At 30.4% G+C, this 14,041-nt stretch overlaps 1 long non-coding RNA gene across 2 annotated transcripts; it reads right to left on the bottom strand.

The window, feature by feature from the left end:
- Positions 1–1,397: 1,397 nt before the first annotated feature.
- On the bottom strand, positions 1,398–3,581 carry LOC149513055 (uncharacterized). Of its 2 annotated transcripts, XR_016330662.1 has the most exons (4): positions 3,351–3,581; positions 3,168–3,222; positions 2,741–3,068; positions 1,401–2,301 (listed from the first exon to the last, which is right to left on the bottom strand). It is a non-coding gene; the product is annotated as an uncharacterized LOC149513055 (long non-coding RNA). The 2 variants fall into 2 exon arrangements; XR_016330663.1 differs by having other exon boundaries at positions 1,398–2,301; positions 2,741–3,222; positions 3,360–3,581.
- Positions 3,582–14,041: the final 10,460 nt, after the last annotated feature.

Genomic DNA, 14,041 nt, shown 5'->3' with positions numbered 1-14,041 from the left:
GATCAAATACAAAATCAAGTTTTTTGTTAAATAAAATTTAATGATTTTGCAAATCGAAATGGAGGCAAGATAGTCAGTCAAATTTTCCTTTACGTTCTCGAAGTTGCTGGTGATTCTAGTTTAGAAGGAGCACCTGATATTACTTGATTCAGCAAAAAATCTTTGATAACTTCACAATTTTTCACTTCTTCGAATCGATCGTTGTAATCCAACCACTAAATCCAAGCATAAAATCATGAAAAAATATGATTTATCAATTTTATTGATTACACTTTCTAATTTGACATCTTAATTTGCTTTGATACCAAAATTTTATGTATCAAATTAATAAATAAAAAAGTAAAACGAGTTTTGAAATGAAATTCAATTTTTATGATTTTATTTGATTCAACTTCACTCTTTTCAGTTTATGAATTATAAGTTGATCATTGTATATATCAATCAAATTCGAAAAAATGGTGATAAATATAAGTAATTATTATCTCTTAATAAATATTTAAAAAAGTTAAAAAATTTAAGAAAATTTTGAATTATAAATAAAATAATAAAATAAATCTAAAGTAAAGCACTAAAATAATTCTAATTAAATATTTTAAAATTGTAAATGCACATAACACCTACTAATGGGGTGAAAGTGCATTGCTGGCATCTGTGTAGTTATTATTGTATGGAGATGTGGCATTTTTGCTAATGGTAAGGTAGCCTTTTCAAATAAAATCAAAATGTAATATACTTTAATTGTATTTACCAAATAAAACAAAAGCTACCTAATTCTTCTTATATTTGAAAAAAAAAAAAGAATTTAGTTGGATGTTGGTTCATGATTGACGGTGGAAGACTAAAATAAAATAGTAGTATTTCTTTCATAATTATCAACTTCAATTTGTCTATCACTTTAGGAAAATTAACTACTTTTGGGTTTTTGCAAGTGGCAAAGATTTATAAATGTATAAATATCTTTTTTTTTTTTTTTAATTATAAGACCAAACATGGATTTGGCTGTAAGTCTAAGGACCACAATGCTTAATAGAAGAAATTAAGCTCGTTTTTGATGTATAAAATAATAGATAAAATAAAATGATAATCATTATATATTATGTTTCGTTTGTATTTAAATGAAGGGATAAGATTACAAGGAGAATTAATCATCTTTTTAGTATAGGATGATTCAATCCTCCCAAAGTGGAGTTGATTATTTTTAATTCATCGTATTGAATTTACATGTTCTATTATATCCTTAAAAATTATATCAATAATTTAAATTATATAAACTTTGAGTAAAGATAATTTTGATCAATAAATAAATTATCCTATCTTAATCTAATCTTATTTATAATATCATTTTATCTTATCTTATTATAATCTTATTTATAATACATCCTAAATCTATGGAATGGAATATGGTTTTTGGAAGACTTGGAAGAACATCTTACTGAACCTTAAAATGGCACCCAGTGACCAACCCAACCATGAGCTACCAATATTGATGTTGAACTGATCAAATTCTTGCACATTTTAACAAAGGAATGATGACAAAGAAAAAGGTGGTTTCAATAACAGGATTTGCTTGTTCATTGCACTTTCCATTGAGTTTCATGTGATGGTGTAGATCAATTGACAATTAGCAAATTGAGTCCCACAATCCCCCCAAACAAAAAATAAAAAACTCAAAAAGAAATTGAAAATGATTTCCTCATGCATTGTCAACTAAAACAAACTACACAATCAGATTATCTGCATTAATTTATAGGAGAGAAAGATTCCCAGCAGGTTTAGATAGATCTCTTGGTTAGCTTTGCCCATGACTCACTAGTTTCATTGATAACATTCAAAGCATAATCCTGTTTGTCATATCATGCTTGAAATCCAGAAATTAAAACTAGCCAATTTGAAAAGTATCTGAACTTTCTAGTTTCAAAGGGGGAAAATGAGCATAAAACTAAACCAATTTAAATAGGCTATCAAATATCATTGAGACACATGTTAATACTAAAATAGAAATAGTTAATAAGCTACAGTATCAGTGAACATAAGGACTGGTTTTTCCCCCTAGACGGCAAAAGCACTTGTGATCATTTTTTTCAATTTTTAAGTGGAAAAGGTTGTTAAGTTCTGCTAGTAGAGGAACAACAACAGCATGGTGAAGAAAAAAAGCCCTTTTTTTTTTCCAATAAAATTAGGCCATTCAAGAAGAAAACTGAATCTACCTTGTTTGCCGCCTCGTTGCCAAGAGCAAACCTGTTCGGAGGCTTCCCATCTGGGATTTTATCTGAACCACTCTCTAGTCGCCACAAGAGTACCCTGTATAGATTGTGAGTTCAAGTGCCATGTCAACTAAAAACTTAAAATATGCCAGGTTGAAGAAAAGTTTCCTGACAACATTTCAAACACATAGCAAAAAGAAAACAAGAGGAAACAAGGTAAAAAGGAAAGAAAATTGCTTGAAGTAAAAATAAATAAGAGCCAACACAATCTTACCAGTGTGGCACAGATGCTATTGACCTATATATTGTAGTTTTTCTCTTGATTGAACATTGACGTAATTAGTAATTTTAGAGTAAGTAGCACAGACGCATATTAATATATAACAAAGAATCATATTCATGAAATGATAAGCTCCATTTCCTTTAACTAAAGCATATGCTAATTTGTGACCAAGAAAAAAAAAGCATATGAATAAATAACTAGGCGAAGCTTGAGATAACAGGAAGTACTGGAAAATGTTCCTCAACATCATTACCATCATTCACAAGTGAAGCTCTTGGATCATCCAATGATATTGCAACTATTTTCCAGTCAAGCTCCCCCTCACCAATCACAGCTAAAGCAGCCAGGGGCTTAACCTTGAGGATCCGACAATCTTTCTTTGTCTGTCTCCAATCTCAACAATATCAACTAAAAGTTCAGAAAACAATTATAGACAAATAAAATCTGCTGGGAATTAAGAAGAGGCGAGGTTATATGAACAAAACAAAGTATCTCCTAATGCTCCTTCAACTTTAGGGTTTGAAAATGGTGGGTCTTCCCAAGTCCGAGGGAGCAATCCATTGTTCCATTTGATGTTGTAACTGACAAATAAGATTGAGAAAGAATGAACATTTATATTGAAATTTACTTTGGGTATCTCAGCGACAAAATTGAATACTCCACCAAATGCAATGGAATACCCGCACAAAATTAGTCATCAGCTGAGTCCCTTAATCTTCATTTTAGCTTCAAATGCTAAACAAGAAAAAAAAGCACACAACTTTAAGACTAACATCAAAAACCCAAAGAAATAGTCAAAATCCAAACAAGAAAGAAACCAATTTGTCATGAAATGTTGAGATGGTAATGAAAAAACAAGTGACCTTTTTTACCAGAGTGATCAACAAGAAAGACCCTGTAATCAAAAGGGTCTGAGGTTGGCCTTCCTCTTTGATTTGAACCTCCGGGTTACAGATAACCCTGAAAGAATGGTGAAGTCTCCTGGACGATCAAACGGTGCTCTGGGAATAGCGGTGAAATCTAGCCGTTGCCATTGGGTTTGGGGTGTTGGGCTTTTCATCGTTCTCGGACTAAAAGGTAGAGATGATAACGGTTTGATTCGGTTTGAATTCAATTTGGTTCAAATTTTATTTTAATATTATATAATATTATAAAATTATAAAATTTGATTTGAATTTAAATTGAATGGAATTTTTATTAAAGGAATCAAAGTGAATTTTATTATTTTTTAATTTTTATATATTATTTTAATATATTTTAATAAAATTTAATATAAAATTATTAATTTTATTTTATAAAAATTTAATACATATATAAATTAAAATATATATAATTTGATTCGATTTTTTAAAATTTTTTACTTTTCATTTAAAATTTAATCTAAAATTAATATATATTTAATATTTAAATTTGGTCAAAATTTAATAAAAAATTAATTTGAATTAAATCAAACACTGTATTTTCAGATTTCTCTATTTTTTCCCTAACATGAAAGAAGTTACAAACATAGCCATTTGTTTTTTATTATTTTTGCTCCCTTTGATTTTTGAAATATTACACAAATGACCCAAGCAATTTTTTTGAAAAAAAAAATAGTTAATAGTATAATTGATCGAGTTTGATATGATATAATATTAAATTCAAGTTCGATTCTAAATTTAAAGTTTAAAACTCAGTTTAAATTTGATCGAGTTTTATTTTTTTAACTTAAGTTTGACTTGAGATACAAATTAAGTTACTTGAATTAGCTTGATTAATATGTAAAAATAAATTCGATTCTTATATTCGATAAAAACTCAATTATTTGTTCTTAAACTTAAATTCAAGTTCGAAATATTTTATTAATTAAAAAAATTAAAAAATATTAAAATATAAAAATTCAATTAGACTTGCAAATAACTCGAATCGAATATAAAAATATTCAAACTCGATTCGATCGATAAATTAAGTTATTCAAGCTCCAATTCGACTCAATAATAATTAAATTAAATTTAAATTTTATTCAAATAAAATATAAATAATTTACGAATACTAATGTATCAGTTATATTTATATTTTCAGAAATAACACATTAAGAAAATGAAAGTTACTAAAAAATTTCATAAAAAAAATTTCATGTACTTACTATATTTTTTTAATTTATCTTCTTTTAATGTTATAAAAAAAAAAAAAAACCCTTAAATACAATAAGGGAAACAAAAGAAAATTTCAAGTTCCCGGGGGGGGGGGGGGGGGGGGGCGTTTGAACAAATATTTCACTATTTCGTTTTCTTCACGTGATCAATTAACCAAACTGTAAACTGTAATTTGACAGGGAACCCAAAGTCAACCCAACATGGAAAAATTAGGAAGAAAGGGAAAGTACCAACGTTTGTTTCCTGCGGCTTCCGACAGCACGGCTATCGAAGATTCTCACTTCTCTGGTGAATATTCGAACTAACTTTTTTTACATTCAAAGGGAACTTTTAAAAACTTCTTAATCAGGCAAAACTGATCTGTTCTAAAGGATCTAATCGTTTGCATTGTTGCAAAATTTTGAAATTGAATATGAATCAGCTTTTTCTTGCTTGTAACCAAATATATAAGTGAATTATACGCTAATTTGTTCAATTTTTAGTCTTTTTTTTTACTTTAATTTTTGGTGCAATGAGATATTGGAGAACATGGGTTGGTAGTTCTGGTTCTACGAAGTATCTAGCAATGCCTATGCTAAGCTAAACCCTTTTGTTTTAGGTAAACATTGTAATGGTGGTAGTCTTTAATTCTTACTATATACTAATAGAAAGCCATTCTGGCCAGGCATGATTTATGGCATGCATTTAGTTCAAATGCTTCAAAGGGAAGACTTGGTTGATTTGTGGGAGGCAGCTGCATATGCTACAAAGGGCAAGATTTTTGTGCATCTTTCTATATTGGGACATGGTCAGTTGTTAGATTGCGAGCTTGATTTTGGACGAACTCAAATCTATCAAACAGTATCGGTTCATTAGAAACTTTTCTTTCTTAAGGAAAAGAAATGAAGAATGCTATCACTGATCTTGACACTGATATAATAGAAAAATGATGTGTTAAATATGGTGAATATGTGTTATATTCCACTGACCAAACCCCAAATTCTGAATGAATTGTAAATCACGGGCCATAAGACTAGCTGTTAATCTAAAGACAGGATAATAGAACTAAGGAAGTAATGAAAATTTACACTTAGCAGCTGACTGGAACAAGCATGTATGGTAAATGACTGATTGCTGTAACTTTTAATGGTTCCACAGTTATGACGTCTTTCTCACAGAAAATCAGATGTTTGATTGATTCTTGCATGGTGCACTTCTTTTTTTCTGTTTGAAAGACATTTTTCAATTCGAAAGGTTTCTTTTGGATCTCAAATTTTGGTGATTAGAATTTTCATTATAAAAAATATACTTAAGATACTGCAACTTATTGATCTACATTAAACCTAGATCTTTCTTGCAGAGGAATGATAAATAGTTAATATAAGCAGTAACTGAACACTTGAAGTTATTTCTTAGTGGATATATGGCATTTGTGAGTTGTGACTAAACTCCGATCGGTCATACTGTTGATTACAACCAAGTCAGTCCATTGATATACAGTCTTGTTATGAGAAGCTTTGAACTTATAGGTTCTTTGTGTGATGATAGCAAGGACAATTGTTGTCGTAATGTGAATAGATCAGAAGAGCTTTGTAGAATATGAGTAATATGGTCACTATATATCCTCACTCTGGTATATTTTACCTGAAGTTGGATGGGGACTGACTGTTTACCAATTTTGTTGCTAGCCAGAAAATTTTTTGATTTACTTGCAAGTACATGGAGGTTTTGACATTTTATGTTTGTGTGTCCACGAGAGAGAGAAAGAGAGAGAGAGAGGAAGAGAGTGTGACCTGACTTTTTATGTGTGTATGCATGTAAAAATTTCCTTCTGTTTATTACTGCTCAACATTGAGTATCAGGCATCATTTAACAGCAGTGAAACATGTTGTAAGAAAAGTTATTTGTTACACATTTAATCTATAAATCATATCAATATCAATATCTAAATTTATATCTATATATGAAAAACTAACAGAAAGTAAACAATTAATTTTTTTTTCCTCAAAAGAATTTTGAACGATAAATAGCATGGACATGTAGCTAGTTTCATTTTTAACAGACTACTTTAAATTAAAAGATTAATAGGTAACAGATGAACATTTTGTTTGGGTTTCTGTGAATAGAATGTAAAATGTGGTAAATAAGGAGTTGTACAGACTTATCGGTTTTTACTTCTGTACATGGGGGATATGTGCTTCTACTTCTTTACATGAGTTCTGTGTTGCATGCCTTTTAGCAAAAGATTTTGTGCTAGGGGGTGGGAAATGTCCTTATTTAGCTTTCAACACAGAGGTTCTTTGAATGTTGATAATAAAATCACTGAGTCTATCTTGATCCAGATAAATCAGAAAGCTTGAAATGGCTACCAAGGTGAAATCTAGGTGAAAAATATGAAGAGTGATGTTTGTATTAACTACCCATTCTCCTCTGCTAGATTTTGACATTGATGGATCAACTTGTCTATATGATATACGTCCAGCTCTCTGTGGGCTCAAGTTGTTGCTCCTTCATAGGCCAAACATGTCAATTGAATATTGTTTTCTGGTCTCAAAGACAATGTATTGAGGCAGATTGCCCCTTAGAACCTTTAGTGTGGTTGGTTAAGAAATTTATAGTACGTGGACAAGGCTTGTTCCTGCTTAGGGTGTCTTTGAAATTTAAAAAGGTTAATTGATGACTAATAAATGTTGTATTTGAGTTTCTCTAGACAGAATGTAAATTGTGGTAAATGGTTTTGGCTCAGGTGTTTTTTATTTCTGTACATTGCAGACATTTTTTTTTTATCTCTGCCTCTTGTCTGCTCCTTCCCCTATCCCCCTTATTTTCTCATCTCTCTGGGACCTGGTGTCACTCTTGCTGCAATTATTTTTGGTATCGCATGCTCTATAATCTATATCATGGGTTTTCTGAGTTGGGCCTAAAAGTTGTGTTCATTGTTCAGCTTCAAGGCCGTAGGTTCTTTGAATGGTGATAGTAAAGACAATTCTAGGGTCTCTGAGTATAAATTTGAGTGAAAACCTGAACTCTGAGTAACCATCATGACTTTTCTCTAAAGTTTTCCCCCCAGCTAGGGGCTTGATACTGGGTTAATTATTGTTTCTAGGCAAAGTGTTGATTGATTTAGCTGTGCAATTCTAATAGGACTTTGTAGAATGCACTTGCCACCTTCTCCCCTCCCCCACACCAGAGGTCCCCCCTTTTATTCTTTCTCTTTCTACCAAATGTGTTCACTTCCTGAACTAGCTTTTTTCACAATGGTTAACGTGCAAATTGTGATAAGAGTTCCAGTCAAATGTTGAATATATCAACTAACAAATGCGAGGTAGATGCCAAGGTGCATTAGGAAATGCCTTACATAACATTTTTGTTTTTCTCTTAAATTCGTCATCTTGGACAATTCCATTTAGATTTATTGGATAGACATTGAGTCGCTGTTTGAACATTTACTTTTGACTTTTGGAATTATGTCTTGTGTAAACTTCAAAACACCGAGGATCGCATTCTATTTGCACCAATGGAAAGAAAGAAAGTGATGCTCATTTTTTGAACTTTGAAGTTAGTTTTACTCTTATTCCTTGTCCAAATTAGAAATGGTCCAGTCAATTATACTTTCTGAGATTTTAGAAAAGAGTTCTTTGCCTTCAAAATTGATATGCCTACTTCCACCTGTGCATTTTCATGTAAAACAAGCATGTCATTTTCAATTTACAATTATTTTATTTTGTACAGAATAGATTGTAGTCCGAGAACAAGAGAAAGAGCTGCAGATGCAGCGCAGTTTACATTTAAACAGGTATAAGTGGGAAAAGGGTGTCCTCCTCCTGATATATTGGCAACCATTTCCCCTTGAATATATGATATACATCTTCAAGTTTAGAGTTTGCTGAGTTTTGGGGTGAAAATATGCAAACAACTCCGAGTCGTGACAGAAGAAATCGATCATTGTTTATTAGCAAAATGTCATCGTATTGTGACTATGATGATTGTAACTCAGATTTGAACGTAAATGCAATCATCTTTATAAATTTAGAGAATCCCCATTTATCATGCTCAGTTATGGGATATATATATATATATATATATATATATATATATATGTTTCATGACTTCTAAGCTACAAACTTGAACTGTTTTGCCGCCTATAATTTGTTTGATAATAATTGGATTGTATGGATACATTCGTGTTACTCATTGCCAAGACCATCGCCTAAGAGTCTAAAGACCAAACCCCAAGTCATTCCAAGTCATTGGCACTACTTGAAGGAAGTTCTTGTCTTTAGTTAAACAACAAATGAAGTAATACCGGATATGCACTTCCAAGGATTGATATTGATCGTAATGGGCATGCCCAAAGGCCCAATCTTTGTCTTGGTTTTTTGAAATTTGACCGATTCTTTTTTTGACTGAGAATGTTCTCGTGGTTATCAGCATGGTCACAGCCAACACTTTTGCAAACCCCACCCAAAAAGGCAACGTTAACAGGGAAAGTTATGGTGTCTTTCATTTGATTCCAAAGCCGAAGAGTTTATGGCTTGTTGGACTCCGTTGTCTCTACCCCTCTCTTGGGTCGTTCAACTAAGAAATGTAGAATTGATACATGTAGTCAAACCATAAAAGAAATGGAAAAATGGGTCAAACACTATGAGTCACTAATAAACAAACAAAAATGTCAAACCACTAAGTTAGAGGAAGTGGCATCTCTGTGTTTCTTTCACTTTCACTTCAAAGCAAAACTACTTTGCAATATTTAATCAAGCATACCCAAAGCATAGTTCTCCTACTCCTTTTAGCCCTATCATCCACGTGTTCTTCAGCATAGAGTTTATACAATTTCCTCACTTTCTTTTCCCAAATTAACAAAAGAGAACGATTATGTTAAAGCCTTGCATTCTTGTTGTAGTGGAGTGGCTTTGTAATTGACTTTCATTAGCAAAATTATCATAAAAGTGAAAGGATTGACTTTTTGTGGGGGAGCTATTAAGACAAAGAAAACAATGAGAAAGAAAAAAGGGTTATTGGGTGAGTGAGAAAGCACAAAGTGTGGGCCAATGGATATTCCCAAAGTGATCAAATGTCGTTTATTTTCTCTTGTGAGGAACTCAAAACTATAGCCCTCTACAAAGAGACAAGAAATACCTTAATTTGTCAAACCCTTCAAACAGAAAAAAACCCCAAAACTTAAGACCCCTGCCCTACAAATGACTGTTCTTGTTTCCTCCTAGTGGTATCCATGGCACCCCACACGAAATTAAAAGTCATTGGGAACTTGTCCGTCCCTTAGTGCATGTGCCCTAGGAAAAGAACTAGGCAGAAATGGACCAAACATTTGCAACATGCAATACTTCTACAATCTATAGGGGACCCTTTTGGGAAAAGCCTATTACCCCGACTGCTCACTGCTGCTTTCCGCTGTCCTTGAGTGACCAGCCCAATGCCACACGATTGGCATCTTTGAACGAGTACATAACATGTTCCCACATATAGCTAGGCTTCCCCTAATTTCTAACTTCATTCATTTTTAGGTCAAGCAACGCATATTTGATTGCTTCCAAGCCTGGTCATTCACTATATAATATTTATATATAATAGAATCAAACCCCCCCCCCCTCCCCCATGTGATAACGTTTTAGCTTTTTACACATTTCTTTATCTTAATTTTGATTCAAAATATGCTAAATATCCAAACATTTTGATGTATGATCTTTTTCTCATAACGCAAAATATTAATTTTTTTAAATAACAAAATCATGTCACATTAAAAACATATTTGTTTTATTAACTTGATAGACAAAACGAAATGCGTTACCAATATGTACTGGTTTGCGTTTGTCCACATATATCAAGAAGGAATCATGGCATGCATATAGACCAAAAGGACGATTAGATTATAAGGTGCATGCAATCCAAAGGTGGTGCCAATGGCTGCAGGTGCAGGGGCATATATCTGGACTAAACGATGCAAAATTATTAGCACTTTAGGAATTTTTGCAACTGTAGCTATGACAAATGCAAAGGCATATATAAATATTCATTAATGTGGGTCATCATTGAGGAGAAGAATAGTGATTTGAATGAGTGAGTGAGTCACCCTTTATTTAAGGCTTTTTTGATAAAAAAAAGTTCGCTTTCGGCTTTCGGCTTTCGGCCAGGGGGACTGGCTGTAGCCTGTAGGAATTTTCGAGCTTTTGGCACAAACACTCCAGGTCAAGGTCCTCAAAAACTTGTTAAGGATTTAAAATATGGTGGCCACTGGCCAATGGCCACTGTGGCATAGCTTCCTAATTTCCCTTCATTTAATGAAAAAACAAGGACAAGGGCCGACCACTTACCACAGCTGCCGCCTAATGTGGGAGAGTGGGTTCTTTGAGAAGACGTTTTAGAAGGGAAAATTACTAGGCCATTATGTAGCTTGTATACCTCTGCCAGTTTTAGGAATTATTATGCCTTTCATGAAATTTTATAACTATATTTTATTAGACTTGATAATTGGTGCGTACATAAGTTATGTTTATTTTATGTCAAATAAAAAAATTTATTATGTTATAATTTACATTGACATATTAAATATAAATTTTTTTATTTTTATTAAAATTTTAAACATCACATTTAAATTTTTTATATTATCTTTCTTTCAAGTTTAAAATTATTAAATTTTTTTAAGTACAAAATTTAAAACATTTTTTAAAAGTTTATATTTGGTATATTATCAATACATAGATTTTATATACTATCAATAAATTAAATGATATTATCTTATTAATAAATAAATATTAACTCTTAAATAAATATATAAAAATTAATAATTTTAAAAAAAAATTATTCATTAATAAGACAATATCATTTAATTTATTTTATTAATGAAATAATATTATTTTATTTACTAATAATATATAAAATTTATATACAGATAATGTATTAAATATAAATTATTTCTTTAATCCTAATGCCTTTTTTAGCTTTTATTGTCAAATTCTTTGGTGCATTAACACCTGGACCACTATTTAAAGCTATTGGGGCGGTTTGATTAATTTTGGGGTTTTTTCCCCCTTTAGAATTGTTGCCCTTTTTCTTTTGGTTTTTTAATTGGTGAAATGGGGTTCTTGTGGCACACAAAATGATGCCATTGGTGGACTACTAAGTTCAAGCAAGATGGGTTGAGATGCGAGACACGTGTCACTTATTCAACGGCCAATTGTCCAATAAAACATTGAAAATGACTTACAATGAAACGTGGCCAAAAAAAAAAAAAAAATCGATTTTAAAGTTGAGAATAATGTGCTGGAAAACAATGGGTTGATTGATATAATCCCATGATGGGTGGCATTGTGAACAGATTCCACACACCAAAATATTGTTCTTTTCTTTGTTTAATGCTTCATAAGAAATCTTAAGTTAGTTTATTGAGATATAAAATTACAATGCAAAATTGTAATTTATCCAAAATCCATTTTTCTCTTGTTTTATTTCAATTTGGTAGCTTAATCTAAAAATATAATTAAAAATGTCATAAAACCAACTAATATGATTTGCTTTTTTGAATGAATAAAGGCTTTACTTAGTTTTGCTTCAAAACTTGGCTTTTCTTAATTATTTGACTATGCTACTATATATATTAGTATTAGAGATATTACAATTTGAAAATAAAAAAAAATTATAAATATTAAAATACGAATCACATACTCATTAAATATTAATTTTTAAAAACTATTATATAAATCAACTAAATTATTAAATCTTGAGCTTTATACCTATATATATTAAACCAACTATATATATATATATAAGTTTTTAATTTATCTTTAAACACCTTCTACTTTATTATATACCTGGTTAAAGAGGATATTATGCATCTAAACTCTCTCATGACTTTCAGGTGTCAGCTCTAATGATATGTTAACTGATTTAAGAAATAATTAACATATATATATATTCTTGTTTATTTATGTAGTTAGTTTGTTCTTCCTTAAATCAATCGACCTAAAACCTTGAGTTCTATTATTATTATTATTATTATTATAGTAAATTAATTCTATTTAAGTACTTTTTTTAGTAAAATATATATATATAGCACTTTTTATAACTTGGCTTGAACACCAAATTTACCTAAGTTTATAAGGTCAAGAAACCTAAACAGCGAGTAGAATGATTTTCATATAATATATCTTCAGAATTAAAATCAATATTTAAATATAGTCACTTTCTTCTTAGAAGATAGCACCATTTATAGAGAACTAGTGTTTGTTGTATTGAATAAGATGATATTTAATAAAAATTTTAATTAATATATTATTTTTAATTTAGTAAAAAATGCATTAAATTCAAATAAAATAAAATAAAATGATATTTAACTATCCTTAGCAGGTTAATTGGACTAATACAAGCATTATTTGGAGTGAAGCATGCAAGGGTTTATGGAACATCATTTTAATTTGCATTTCAGTAAATCAATTTGAAAATAAGTTTGAGAGTATGGTATGAAATTTTAAAAAATCATAATGGAAATTAAAACCAGAAAATAGGTGATATATATATAGACAAGTGTACTTGTAATTCATATAGACAAAAATATCTAGTGAATTAATTCATAAAAATTCAAGAACCAATAGAAGTTGTATAGGTGGGGATTTTCTTTTGAATTAGGCTTGAATAGATATAGGAGGAAGTCAACCTAGGCCTACAGGGTAACCTAACTTGGCTATTATGGGACACCAAAATTTTCAGTACATCAGTACCATTGCAATGCATCCAACAACACTTGAGTTTCCTTAGGGTTACAACTGCCAATTGAAGCATCTTCTTCTATTTACCAGGGAAAATATATACAACTTGTAGTATATAGTATGAAACCCCATCTCCATCTATCTTTTTCTTTTTCTTTTTTTTTTTAATTGTATTTAGGGTAAGAGATATTTCTAAGTTTTATTTGAATTTATTTTTTTTTTGAAAAATTTATTTTTCATGCATTAATTTGATATATTACATTTAAGATTTTACTTTCGAATATTCCGTAAGGACCGAACTTTAATTAACAGGAAAAGAAAATCCTGGACAAATTATCATGCTTAATGCCTTGCTTTCTTTTTGTAACATATTTTTATTAATTTAGTACGAACATTTTACATGGGAAAAAGGGGAGATATATATATATGATCATTGCAAAGAGTTGGTATTATTAATTACTTTATGGTAAAAACTTCAAAGAAGGAAACAAATTTTTATAATGGAGATAGAAGAAAATATTTACTACATATTTTAGTATATTGTACATTCCTTTTATTCATGAATATATATATATATATATCATTCTTTATGAGTTGAACACAGTTAATATATTATTATATGGTTTTATATAATAAAATTATTTAATTATATGGTTTTATTATTGCACATCTTATTCATATTATTAAATGGTTTTATATGATATTTTAATGGTTCGC

The sequence above is a fragment of the Durio zibethinus genome, chromosome 20 (assembly GCF_047325235.1).
Source record: "Durio zibethinus cultivar Kanyao isolate XHJ-2024 chromosome 20, ASM4732523v1, whole genome shotgun sequence".
Classification (NCBI taxonomy): domain Eukaryota; kingdom Viridiplantae; phylum Streptophyta; class Magnoliopsida; order Malvales; family Malvaceae; genus Durio; species Durio zibethinus.
This window is presented reverse-complemented; position numbering and strand designations above follow the sequence as displayed.